This window comes from Anabrus simplex, chromosome 7, assembly GCF_040414725.1.
Source record: "Anabrus simplex isolate iqAnaSimp1 chromosome 7, ASM4041472v1, whole genome shotgun sequence".
NCBI lineage: Eukaryota > Metazoa > Arthropoda > Insecta > Orthoptera > Tettigoniidae > Anabrus > Anabrus simplex.
In genome coordinates this window covers 292,749,197-292,763,735 of record NC_090271.1, presented here as the reverse complement: position 1 = coordinate 292,763,735, position 14,539 = coordinate 292,749,197, and the positions used below count along the sequence as shown (strand labels likewise).

General features: G+C 38.5%; 1 protein-coding gene across 1 annotated transcript in view; it reads right to left on the bottom strand.

Moving 5' to 3' along the window:
• ena (enabled) overlaps window positions 1–14,539 on the bottom strand; it is a 393,478-nt gene that overhangs the window by 45,146 nt on the left and 333,793 nt on the right. The window lies entirely within an intron of this gene.

Here is a 14,539-nt window from a genome sequence, read left to right as displayed (position 1 = left end):
TTGGCCAATAATCTTTCTCCAATAAAAACTAACAAATCAAAATATGCGACCTTCACTTATACTGATCCAATCATACACCAAGTAACCATCCCATAAAAAAAGCACGAAATGGGAACGAGTTCACTATGTCTAGGGTCTACCCCTCCACATTGTATTCTGTCACTAGATGAGATTCTTCCCCCTTTCCGGAAAACCATCTGAACTATTTTATTCTTATATATCACAAGGCTGTTGTTGACTGCGTACTCTTCCAGTTTGTCCATTGATCTTTGTAGCTCTTCCCTGCTACTCGAACCCATAACAATATTGTCTGCATATTGATAAAGTACAACTGAACTAATGTCAATGACCTGCATGATATCTGCTAAAGTTATGCTGAAGAGGAGGGGGCTAAAAGGGTCGCCCTGCAATACTCCGTTTCCCTGAGTTATGTTGTTTGATGATGACTTCCCATCTTGCACTGTGATCTGATTGAAGGCTAGGATATTGTTGACTGCTATGGTTAGTGGATTATCTTGTCCAATCATATTGGCCAGTTTTGTAATTAGAATTTTTCTGTCAAGTAGATCGAATGCCTTTTTGAAGTCAAGAAAGACTGCGAAGAATTTGCCATTTTGATGTCTGATTGTCTTTTTTTTTTTTTGCTACTTGCTTTACGTCGCACCGACACAGATAGGTCTTATGACGACGATGGGACAGGGAAGGGCTAGGAGTGGGAAGGTACAGCCCCAGCATTTGCCTGGTGTGAAAATGGGAAACCATGGAAAACCATCTTCAGGACTGCTGACAGTGGGGTTCGAACCTACCATCTCCCGAATACTGGATACTGGCCGCACTTAAGCGACTGCAGCTATTGAGCTCGGTGATGTCTGATTGTGTCATGTATGCTATTAATGAGGTTTGATACTGCATGTAGTGTTGTTCTTCCTTTCATAAAGCCGAACTGCTGTTCTGGAATCTTTGTGTAGGTCTCTGCGATGAGCCTATCATTTCAGCAAGTGCAACAAGAGAACAAAACCTTTACTAGAATATATGAAAGATTAATGTACTTTTAATGCACATTTGTGCACTATTAAATAAATTTTAAAAAGCTCAAAATAGGAATTGCTTTCAAGACTCTGAACTCAAATCGAAATTTGTTTTTCAATCATAACACAATCAATTCTATAAACAACAAATATTCTGGTTCGGGCATATATAGGCTTAAATGTGCTGAGTGCAATTTTTCTTACGTGGGGCAAACTGGTAGAAGCTTTTAACTAGATACGCTGAGCATTTCAACGCTGAAAATCATAATAAATTCTCGGCTATAAGTAATCATATGAGAGACTCAGGTCATAGTTTTACTACAACTGAACGTGATCACCAGATTTTAAAAACATACCTGCCAACTTTACAAAACCAAAAATCAGGAGATTTTGATATGAAAATCAGGAAAAAATCAGGAGATACAATTGGTCAAAACTGCTCATTCTACATGTCTTGCTCAATACAGTACTACGATATATTTGTAATACTTATTGTCTCAAAGCCCGACTGTTGCTATACAAGGCTACAAGGCTAAAAATTACACATCTCTATTCCCTCACAGGAAGTATGTGAGTGAGATGATCGGACTCTGATAAGACTATCGAAAATAGTATGAACTCGTGCACTTACATGCCATCACTTAGCAAATGCATAGATTAATATATTGCATCAAGCGCCCATGCGATTATGCCAAGCGCAATGCTGTTTGTATCAAATAACTAGCTGATGTACCCTGTGCTTCGCCACGGAATTCTCAGAAAGACTTCCCTTACAGTTTTCCCAACTGAAGTCAACATAGATCATTACAATGCCGCCAGTATGAATGTCGCGATTAAAAGCAATGCTGTCATATGAAATATTCGATCAAATGAAAACAGCACATTTTCTCACTTTTAGCGAAAAGTACGACGGTTGCAGGTTATAAACTTCATTTTCCTCATCCGTATTGAAGATCTACTTGTGATACAAATCCTTTAGTTTTGCCAATTGCCACCTTTTCAATACAATAAAAATATGTTACAAACTTACATATTTATTATGATGTTTACAAGGTACATGTTTCGCTCCTTTTCGTGAGCATCATCAGCTAAACTATCATTAATCTAAGATTGTATAAGATTATAAAACAATTCTTTGGTTCAAAATTATTCTTATAAAACTAATTGACAATCTTATAATATTTTAAAAGTCACACTACAATAAAATTATGTCTTAAGTTAACACTTTTTGTCTAAAATCTTCTTCAGTCCAAACATTTTATCGCCGAAACTTATCCGGTGAACATCTTTTAAAATTGTTTAAAATGAGAATAAAATAAAAATAAAAAACTTTGAAATCTGGCTAGTTGTGTTGATTCCCGTTGCTTAAAACTTCATAACAGTATTGAATATCTTCTGCAGTTAACTTAAATGGAAGAAGATATTCAATACTGTTATGAAGTTTTAAGCAACGGGAATCAACACAACTAGCCAGATTTCAAAGTTTTTTTATTTTTATTTTTATTTTATTCTCATTTTAAACAATTTTAAAAGATGTTCACCGGATAAGTTTCGGCGATAAAATGTTTAGACTGAAGAAGATTTTAGACAAAAAGTGTTAACTTAAGACATAATTTTATTGTAGTGTGACTTTTAAAATATTATAAGATTGTCAATTAGTTTTATAAGAGTAATTTTGAACCAAAGAATTGTTTTATGATCTTATACAATCTTAGATTAATGGTAGTTTGGCTGATGATGCTCACGAAAAGGAGCGAAACATGTACCATGTAAACATCATAATAAATATGTAAGTTTGTAACATATTTTTATTGTACTGAAAAGGTGGCAATTGGCAAAACTAAAGGAATTGTATCACACGTACTACGGTGTCGATCTAACAGTTCAAAGTTTCAGAGCTTGAATGACCAGGCTGCAGACAGTCGCGAACACTCCTGTGTAATTATTCCATTTAAGTGTGCACACTGCTCATTCTAATCACTGCCTCAGAGTAGGGATCGAATAGCTGGAATACTATGATGATCCAGTGTGTTACGTACCAGCAGTATCAGAAAATTTATGAACCAGAGGAATGGCATGCTAAAGAAGAGAGAGATCTAACTCCCCACTCTGCAGCTACTTCCCGCCAATATTCAGGCAGGCTGTTATACTCGATACACAGCAGTAATCCCATCTATTGGAAATAAATGGCAGCAGAATAAACAAAGCACATCACAAAAATTAATGGTCAATGTAATGTTATAGTTGATAAATTTTATGAGCTTTCTATATTGGAGGCCTTCACATTTAGTTTTCTTCCGAATCTGTGATATTAGAGCATCAAATGTAAAGTGAGTCGTCCTTTCTTTCATGACTCCCTCTTGTGTTATTATTCAAGCGATCGTTCCTACATGACTTTTTTCTCATTAATGTGTAACATATTTTTCATTGTAATCCATATATGAATAGATAATGTTTCAGACATTTGAACTTAACATTACGTACAGGCTGATGCCCTTACCAAGGGGCGAAACATGTCCCTGAGAAGTGTATACAGTATTATGGAGATTTCATCCATGAAGCACATGGCTTGTACTGAAGAGTTGGTGATAATAGAATAAATTATTTTTGTGATACGAGGACAGATCAGGAAATAAGTTGCATTTCCCAGTTATGGCCATTTATTACACCACCTACACAACAGCAACACGACTATAACGACATACACTGCAACGTCACTTTTCCACATATTTTCCAAGAGACTCCAAACATTTCTGTGAACGCACAACCAACTTGTCGCTGCCGGATGCATAGAAATTTCCTCCAGCGTTCTGCAACCACTCGGAGATAGCGGCCTTCACCTCCTCATCGGTCTGGAAACGTCGACCACCAAGCTCCGTTTTGAGCTTACCGAACAGATGAAAGTCACATGGCGCTAGGTCGTGACTGTAGCGTGGATGTTGCCAGACCTCCCACTTGAAACGCTGCAGCAGTTCTCGTGTTTGCGGGCCTTGTGAGGTGTTGTGTTATCGTGCAACAAAATCACACCGGCGCTCAATTTCCCCTGGCGCTTCCCTTTAATCGCTTTAAGCATCCGGTGCAACGTTTGACAATACGACGCTGCGTTGATCGACGTTCCTTCCGGCATGAATTCCACGTGCAGCAAACCCTCCATGTCAAAAAACACTGTCGCCATAACCTTACCGGCTGAAGGTTGAACCTTGGCCTTTTTTCGTTGTAGTGATGAGGGGTGCACCCATTCCATTGATGTTCGCTTTGTTTCGGGGTTGAAGTGATGGAGCCACGTTTCGTCGCCTGTGACAATTCGCCGCAGAAACCCGTTGCCGTCTGCGGCACAGCGTTGCAAAAATGCCAGGGAGGATTGGAAACGTTGTCCCTTGTGCTCATTGGTGAGAAGACGTAGGACCCACCTTTGACACAGCTTACGATATCCAGTCCTAATAAACAACGGCGAACACACTGCCATACGACATGTTCAGCTGCCTTGTGATTTCTCTCAGTTTAATGCGCCGGTTCTGTCTAATGATCGCATTCACACTGTTGACCTTTGCATGGGGCCTGGACGTTGCGGGCCTACCTTCGCGATGGTTGTCCGTGATATCCGTGCGTCCCGCTTCGAATTGCTGACACCACTTTACGATACTTTGCCGGGAAATGGCCCGCTCCCCATACACAGCACTAATTTCACGATGAATGTCCGTGCAATTCTTCCTTTTGGCCCATAGGAATCGGATTGTCGCATGCACCTCATATTTGGAGTGAATGTCCAGTTGACGCGCCATTGAATTTGGCCGCTATTCACATAATACTAGACGAGACACCACAGCGACCTGCCTAACAGACGTGTGGGTAGTGTCTGTCCCCACGTTTGCGACACACAGTGCGCTGCTGCGGCGCGTTAGAGCAACTAACCTTTTGATCCACCTACGTAATTTGCTTAAGTCAGTTTCAACACGGATCAATCATGACAACCGTCTCTTGCAAAACTGAATAAGACATAAATAATTGGAAATTGTATTCTCTATAACTTTTGTTATGTAGTACTTTTCAATATGACCAGTAAGGCAGGTAATTAAAAATTAAATTTTTGGCACCTTCCCCTAAACTACCATTTGGAACAGAGTGAATAAAATTATTTATAGTGTAGACTGTAGTTCCATATTCCCTGACTTTACATAAAATTCTGTTCACACATTTTCTCGTACCTCGGCGCTGATATGGACTTGCTAAAAAAAAAAAAAAAAAAAAAAAAAAAAAAAAAAAAAAAAATCCAAAGTCATGAATATCTCTCCATAGCCAGTGCGGTAAAAATGTATAAGACATAATTGATAGGAAATTTAATAATATATAACTTTAATTATGCAGTATTTATCGATATGGCCAATAACAACATACATATTTGAGAAATAAATTTTAGGCCTTCCCCAAACTACCATTTCACTCAGTGTGAATAAAATTATTTATGGCCTAGATTGTAGCGACTTATTCCACGATGTTATATACCAAGTTTCATTAAATTCTCTTCAGCAGTTTTCTCGTGATGACCGTACGTGCGTGCGTGCGTACGTACGTACGTACATACAGACAGAAATTACGGAAAATAAAAACTTGCATTTCCCCTTGTTACTATGGTCACGACTGGTACAGAAATATCATTCTTTTTAAATTCTGAGCAAGGTACAGACAAAACTATTTTATTTATATTGAGATAAATTAAAATTAGTCAAAATTGTCTCCAAATGGCTCCTAAAATCTCTAGGAAAGTCAGTAGTCATTATCATTGAAATTCTGTCACTAAATTACTAAGTAAAACCAAATACAGTCTAGCGACTAGTCCCTGCAATTGACCAAAGACAATGGAATAGACTACACTGATGCGAACGAACACAAGAACGAGACTGACAATCGATATACGCATCGCGAATACAGGTTTCAATAAACCTCGCACATTCGCGTACATTTCTCGCATTAATAAACGTCGATATTCCATTTGAAAGCGGCCAATGAGTGAAGGACTTCCGGCCACTGGCGTAAAAAAGCTGAACTGGCAGGATTTGAAAACAAATGTTTGAAGTTCACCAAAAAATAAGCTAAAATCGGGAGAAATAATAGAATAATGGGGAGGCGGGAAAAACTCTCGGAAATCGGGAGTCTCCCACGTAAATCGGGAAAGTTTGCAGGTATGTAAAAAGAATAGATAAAGGCAGACTCATGACCAATTCGAAAAACTTTATATTTTTTTAGATCAGAAATATAACGTTAATCAAAACTTAAACGATCCAATAGAAATTAAAAGTCCTCTTTATGAACAATTACCAATCCTGTTCCATTAGTTAATATTTTACATAAGGTTTTAAAAACAAAAACAATAAACCCTGCCATCAGGCCGATAAACACATCACGTCCCTCTTCCCCACCAGGCGCAAGCAACTTCCCCTCACGCGCAACCCGCAAGCCAATAGCCCCGCCTTCGCAAGGCCACTCCCCTCCACAAAGACGACACACATACGATACACGTAGCAGAACATCGGCAAGCACCAGTACTCACACATAAATGTAACATTCAAGTGGGCAAAAGGTAAGCGTCAACACAGCAATACTTATAATTTTTCCGGGTTACTCTCTCCCATTTTGTTTCTTACATTTTTTAATCTGGTTAATTCTAACTTCTCCCTTTACAGAGCTTATATACACCTGACATCGTGACATCACAACTGTCCCACAGCCTGTTCTCTTTTTGACCAAACAAGCTAACATTAGAATGCCACAACATCGAAGCAGCATGCCAACACCACAATATTAGTGTATACAAAAGAAGATAGTGAATGTAACTATTACAATTTTAATGCACCACCAAAAATTGCACTCAATAATGAGCCTTCAATCAAGAATACAATAAAATAACTTCTACCTTTGAAAGTTGCAACACCAAATTTTATTAATATTTGAATGATAACTAATCACTAGATCTGAGCATATAGTTAAATAGTATGTCAAAACTTTACGTGTTGGAAAGTATTTCCTGTTTAAATCTTGTTTAAAAAATGTTTAAACTCATTTCAATTTTACGAATGTCTATTGTACCAAGTATGTTAATCATTTTTTTACTTTTGACCAAAGCATTAGACTTTCAGCATATTAATTATTCTCATCTCTAATAAAGTTCCTTAAATAACGACTGTACATTATGTTAATGTTTTTAATTTATACGAATCTTTAGATTATGTCATAGCTGAACAGGTAGAGGCTGATGATGCCCTTTAAAAGGGGTGAAACATGGCCCACGTTCATAGTTTAATGCGGAAAGAACATTAATCTTATGATTGATTGTATTGAATAGGTGGAAAATAACACACAATAAAATTTTACACATTTAAAAGAACATAATCATATACAATAATATTAAAATACTAAATTTGTGTCACTTAAGAAGGAACAGTTTTGATTCCTGCCTGTAAACCCCGTAACTATACAGTGCCTTGAGGGAAGTGCCGAAAACCTGTTTGGCGATACACTCTAGAAAGAAAAAAAAGAAAAAATAAACATCTAACCCTGGACATAATGTAGATGGCTTGAAAGTATGAATATTTGATTAAACTCCTTACAATTGTTGTGGATACTCTCTGCTTGATGATTTCCGAGAATTCTCTAAACAAACCACTCGAATGTGATGCTAAGATGGTCTCTTATGCAAGTTCACCGCTGATCGCTTTTCCGGTATAGTACTTCCTCAAATTTCCACAATGACAGGACGTTAACACCAAGATCTGTAAGTATACCGTAGCCGTCCTTTCGTGAGGTACAGTTTCTTGAAAAACGCGTGACCAAGGATTTAGCGTTGATGGGACTGACATTTCTGGACGGTTGATCCGGGAAATCGTTTCTTCGAGGAACGGATAATGCAGGATTTTTACAACGTGATTTAATTAGGAAGCTCGCGGGACCACATAATTTGAACGAATAATACGGGAAAACAGTTTCTGGGAACGTATAATCGAGGTTATACTGTACATGTATCATTCACTGCAGAAGGAAGTATCACAATAGATAACTTCAAGCCTGTCAATGTTTTCTGGAGACAAATTACTTCTATTGTCTGTCAAAATAAGTTTATAGGCCGAGAATGACCTTCATATGTCAACTGAAGTAATGGGACAAAATTTATAAACTGGCCTGATGATGATGCTCTTGTTATTATTTAAAGGGGTCTAACAGCTAAGGTCATCGGCCTTTATAAACTGGCATCAAAGATTCCGAACACCCTGATTCCACTCAAGTACCATCTAATGGTTTGAATCTTCTTTAGTCCTGGGATATTTTGGTTTACACATTATTTCTTCAGCAATGATTGTAGAACTGGATTGTTCAATTTATTTTACAAAATACTGCTGCATACTAAAGCCTTACAAAGATCAGCTGAAAATGTATTAAGTGGAGGCTTCGGTTTTACATGTGTAAGAAGCAGTTGTAGTGTGAGTCGCTTTTGCATGTTGCTCAAGTTGAAATTTCTTTTCACATTTTCACCTCCTTCGGGCATACTTGACAATAGGCAACAACACCATCAGCTGAATAATCACTATTACCTGACATCCATGGATTTAATAATTATTTTCTGCTGCTCTTCTCTTTTGGCAGTTTGAGTAAAGGATATGCAGAATAAGAGTAAATTAACAGAATAACTGAACAAACTCCTCAAAACTAACCCCAGGCTACTGGCTGCCCAGATGGTGAAAGCCATGTGTGAGAGAATGACTGACCGCCATCTTGAATGCGACAACACTTTGATCAATTGATACTAGTCAAAACTCGAAGATGCAAGTTTCAACATATACACCCCTGAAAGATGTGGATGCCTGTCTACATCCTGGATTTTAATTTTGTCTTCATTAATAAGCTATTTCATAAGTTTTTCAGTACCCATAACTGGGCTACTACAAGATAAATATGCACCACACTAGTCAAATTGTCCGACTCGTTGGCTGAACAGTCAGCGTACTGGCCTTTGGTTCAGAGGGTCCCGGGTTCGATTCCCGGCCGGCTCGGGGATTTTAACCTTAATTGGTTAATTCTAATGGCACGGGGGCTGGGTGTATGTGTTGTCTTAATCATCATTTCATCCTCATCACGACGCGCAGGTCGCCTACAGGATTCAAATAGAAAGACCTGCACCTGGTGAGCCAAAACTGTCCTGGGATATCCCGGCACTAAAAGCCATACGACATTTCATTTCATTAGTCAAATTCACACGATTTTGCTCCTTATCTGTAAGCAGGCTATCACGCACAAATATTTGCTATCCTTCACTCTCTCACTCAACACAGAATCAATTTCTAACTTCCACATGGAATGCAAAATACAAGCACAAACAGGCTTACTGGGATATTCACCAATATCGCTGAAAATCAGCAACCAAAACTGAACTTTCCTGAGGCTAACAGCCTGCTCCCCAAAGGTGGAATTTACCGTGTAAAGTTCAGGAATTCAATGCATTTTCCCGTTTTGGCACAACTTTCCCCGACCTGCCTCCAGTGGTGAGGGCTCTATCGGTGTTGGAAATCAGGTTCCTTTCACAAGGGATGACAAAGAACATTTTCAGGGGTATGGAAAATTTGGTCATACTAAGTGGTAATAGCGAAAGTTTGTGATGTGGCAAGTGAGGTATTTTAGTAGATTTAATACGACGTGAATTGGGACTTTGACTTTGCGACATGCTAAGCGAGAAAATGTCTTAATGAGAAACGCATTAACAAAGTTTCACTCTATTTCTTAATGAAAGTGTATGTATTGTAACCTTTCTACATCAGCAGCCTTTGATTAGAGGAAAACGATCATAAAATAAATATATGGGGGAAATTTGAAAAGTTTTGCCTCCTATTGAGGCCCTGCCAGGATCTCTAACCATAAACTCACATTTCTTCATTAATACTAAAAATAACCAAATGGACATGTCAACTAACCTGACCTGTCATCATCATCATCATCATCATGATGATTTCCCTTTATCCAGCTGTAGCCGGGTAGGGGCAAATATGGTTCCTCTCCACTTTCTTCGGTCTTTCTACCACTCCTCCTCCAACACTGTGTCCCAGTCCAGGTTTCTGCGTTGGATTGTGTCCTTCCATTTTAACTGGTCGTCCACAACCTCTCCTTCCTTGCATTTGCATTTCCATCACCGTTTTTGGCATTCTTTCGTCACTCATTCGCATTATGTGCCCAAACCAGCTTAGTCTTCTCTTCTCTATTCTATCATTCATTCTTTCCACTCCAATTTCTTCCTGGATTTTCTCATTCCTTACTTTGTCTCTTCTATTCTTCTGTATCATACTTCTCAAGAACTTCATTTCGGCTGCCTGTATTTGACTCTCATCCTTCTTTGACAATGTCCAAGTTTCTGCTCCATAAGTTCTTATGGGTACGCAGTACATCTTGTACATAGTTTCCTTTGCTTCAATTGGCACATCTTTGTCTCATAACATGTTTCTTACAGTATGATAGAAACAACTTCCATCTTGAATCCTCTTACTAATCTCAGCATCCAGTTGAGCATTCTCCATTAATTCACTCCCCAGGTATTTGAACATCTTCACTACTTCCAGGGGCTTGTCTGCAAGTCTAATCTGACCTCTCCCTTCTTTCTCCCCTCTAGTCATAACAAGAGTTTCACTCTTTTCTACACTTATTTTCAATCCACATTCTTCGATCTTCCCACTAACCACATCCAACTGTTCTTGAACCTTCATGTCCTCTTCTCCCCAAATCACAATGAAAATGAAAACCTACAACCTGTTTTCCAGTCACTGACCGGGTCAGGGATGTAATGAATGAATCATATATAGGCTATTATTACGATGGGGTCGCCACTCCCAAAGTGATATATTAATGAATGATAGATGCTACGAAATGAGAATGGAGAGTGTTGCTGGAATGAAAGATGACAGGGAAAACCGGAGTACCCGGAGAAAAACCTGTCCCGCCTCCGCTTTGTCCAGCACAAATCTCACATGGAATGACCGGGATTTGAACCACGGTATCCAGCGGTGAGAGGCCGACGCACTGCCGTCTGAGCCACGGAGGCTCCCCAAATCACAATATCATCTGAAAATAACATGATGTTCATTTCTCTTCCTCTATATGTTGTTTTTGCTGTTCTCATGATGCCATCCATTACTATTGTAAACAGAATTGGCAATAGGACACTTCCCTGTCTCAGCCCACTAGTTATTTTGAACCAACTTGCTCTGCCAACTTATGTTTGCACGCAACTACAACATTCCTTGTACACTGCCATGATCATTTTTATTAATCCCTGTCCAATTCCTTTTTGCACCAGACTGTCCCAAACTTTAGTCCTGGGGACATTGTCATCTGCCTTTTCAATGTCAATGAATGTCATCACTAGGGCTCGGATGTTCAAGACCTAAAAATAGCCCAAATAAGCAAGCAAATGTGACCTCAAAAGTGATGAAATATGACGTAAAAATTACAAAATATGACTCGAAAATACTTGGCGAGAGTGTTTTGAAAATTCCGGTTTATACTCTCGCTAACTATTCCATGTGAATGTTGTTCTGGATTTCAATACTAGTATGAATTTCTAAGCTAGCAGTTTCTAAATGAGTAATTGCGCTCGATATAATTCCAAAGTTCGACTATATACCGTATATATGCCGAACTTTCTGACAAACTGTTGGAAAACAATTCCTATCCAATCTTGACAGAAGGGGCAGAGTACCGGTATTCCGCTTGTATTAACTGCAGATGTGATACCAAGAAGCAGTTTTATGAACACTAGTTCGCATTCGGTACGTTGAAAATAATTTTGCACAGTTACAGCTGTCGTCAAACCGCCAAAATATGATCGAAATATGACGCATCTATGAAAATGGCTCAAAATATGACCTTATGGCAAAAAAAATAGCCAAAATATGCATTTATATGACAATAAAAACTATTTAATTGTGACGATAATCACCTGATTTGCACCAAAATTCAATCAGGCAAGAAAATAGAGGCGAAGAAAAAATATGACATTTCCTAAACATCCGAGCCCTAGTCATCACCATATCATTCCCATACTCCCATTGCTTTTCCATTAGTTGTCTTGTAATGAAAATGGGCTCTATTGTTGACCTTCCACTCCTGAAACCAAACTGATTTTCCTGTATCTGATTCTCAACCCTCAACCTTATTCTACTTTCCAGTATCCTCTCCATTATCTTAGCAACATGGGATATTAGAGTAATTCCCCTGTAGTTCTTCAACACTTTCTTATCGCCTTTCTTGAAAATTGGGACCTATAGGTCTCATTCAGGCCTAAAACTCCCTTTATCAGAGAGTCATTTATTCATCAACATAGCTGCCATCCCTGTTCATATGCACGCACAAACAATGGACAAGTCTTTGCATCCCATAGCCAAAGAAATCAGAGATCTGCTGCCAGCAACAATGATGCATTGCTGATTCTCCTCATCATCACAAGTGTAGTGGTGACCATTCAGATGTTCTTTTAGCTTAAGAGAAAGGAAGAAGTTAAAAAGTGCGAGATCCAGACTATATAGCGGACCTTGTGACATTTCAGATATCCTTTTCTAGGAAAAAATTCCAGATGTCCTTTTCCAGGACAAATTCCAGCTACACTGGAGTTACAGCATCATCAAGCTTCACAAACTGTGTGGACTATGCCACCCCATTCCCATAAGATGGCCATAAACACTTTCCTCAGTTGCCTCAGTGGGTCAGTGGTAATGTGCTCGACTCATGATCCCATGTTCGTAGGTTCAGTCCTGGCTGCAGTAGTATATTTTTGAAGGTCTGTAAAAAAACTCCATGTCATTGTTGGCATGTTAAAGATCTCTGGTGGTGTCATCCAACAAAGATAAATTAACTTAGCAATAGTATCTACTCCAAAGGTGAGGGATGAAAGCAAGAAGGCAGATTTTTTTTTAACATCAAGAAAACAAAGATCTTGGTGACAGCAGAAAACCAGGAAACTGACAAAGTCAATGATTTTACCTTCCTTGGCTCTGAAATTGATCAAGAAGGAGACTGCTCCCCTGAGATCAAACAGCGGCTGACAATTGGAAGAAATGCACAGATCAATACTGTATGAATAAAATCTGGAAAAGTAGAGGCATCAGGAAAACAACTAAATGCATACTGGTCAGCACCATTGTCTTCCCCATTGCCACCTACGAATGTGAAATGTGGACACTAAAGAAAGTTGATAGTAGAAGGATCGATGCTTTTGAGCTTTGCTGTTGGCGATGTATGCCGAGAATACCACAGATAGCCAGAATCTGTAATAAGAGCATCTTAAACCATCTAAAGCCAAAAGTCTCCCTTGATGGCATGCAAAGAGGTGAAGGCTATCCTACTTTGGCCACATAATGAGAAGCACTTCCCTGGAAAAGGATCATGCTAGAAATGATCGGTGGTAACAGAAGAACTCAACGATCAAGACTGCGTTGACATTAAATGTGAGATCGGCATTTTTGGAAGCTGCAAGTAGAGAGTGAATGGCAACACATGATCCATGGGATAACTGAGAGTCATATTTGTCTGAACAGATCAAGAAGAAGTATTTCTTCCAATAGATATCTTCATTATTTACTACATACAGGAATAGAAGAATCAGAATGTCAAAATATATTGGTAAGCATAACTGCTTAGAAAGTCTGCATCCCAGTTGTAGCTGAGGCATGATGATGATGATTATTATTATTATTATTATTATTATTATTATTATTATTATTATTATTATTATTAACACCACTTTCCTCACCAAAGCAGTGACTTGGAATTTGTTTGAGGTTAGGAGAGCCTTATGTGTGTACTCCATTGACTTTTGCTTGTTTTTTTGGGTCATAATGACTTGTTAACAGTGAAAAATCAGTGAAGGACGTCCTTACCATCCAGCACATGTTGAGTCAGAAGTTCCTGACAAACCATTGTCCACTGTTATTTCATTTTAAAAGACATTTGGGACACCCATCGCACACAGTCTTTTGTGTTGTCAAGCAAAGCATGGATGATATGATGGACATGTAAAGTGAAATCCTGATTGCTTCGGCATTGTCTTACTGCTTGACACATCGATTGACTGCACAGAAGGCAAAACTTCTCAAAACTCTTTCATAATTTATAAAGTACTGAATTCTACCTCTTGAAATGGAGTCACCCCAAAGATAAATGAAACAATTAAAACCATCACTTGCACAGGCCTCTGAATGACAACAGAGTATAATGTTGGAATATTTGTTTCTATGTAATATCAGCTGCCATTCTTGTTCCACATAAAGAAAAAGATCATGTACAGACTTCATTACAGACTAGACTTCTCAGCATTCTAACTGTACACACTGTTATTTACAGCCAGCACTATGGCCTTATAAGTATCTACTTCTGCTCCTCTTATTCCACAGCATGCAAATTACCATACAAAATCTCTAAACACAGACTCGCATTTCTTCTTTAATAATGAAAATAACCACAAGGACATAATGAACATTAAT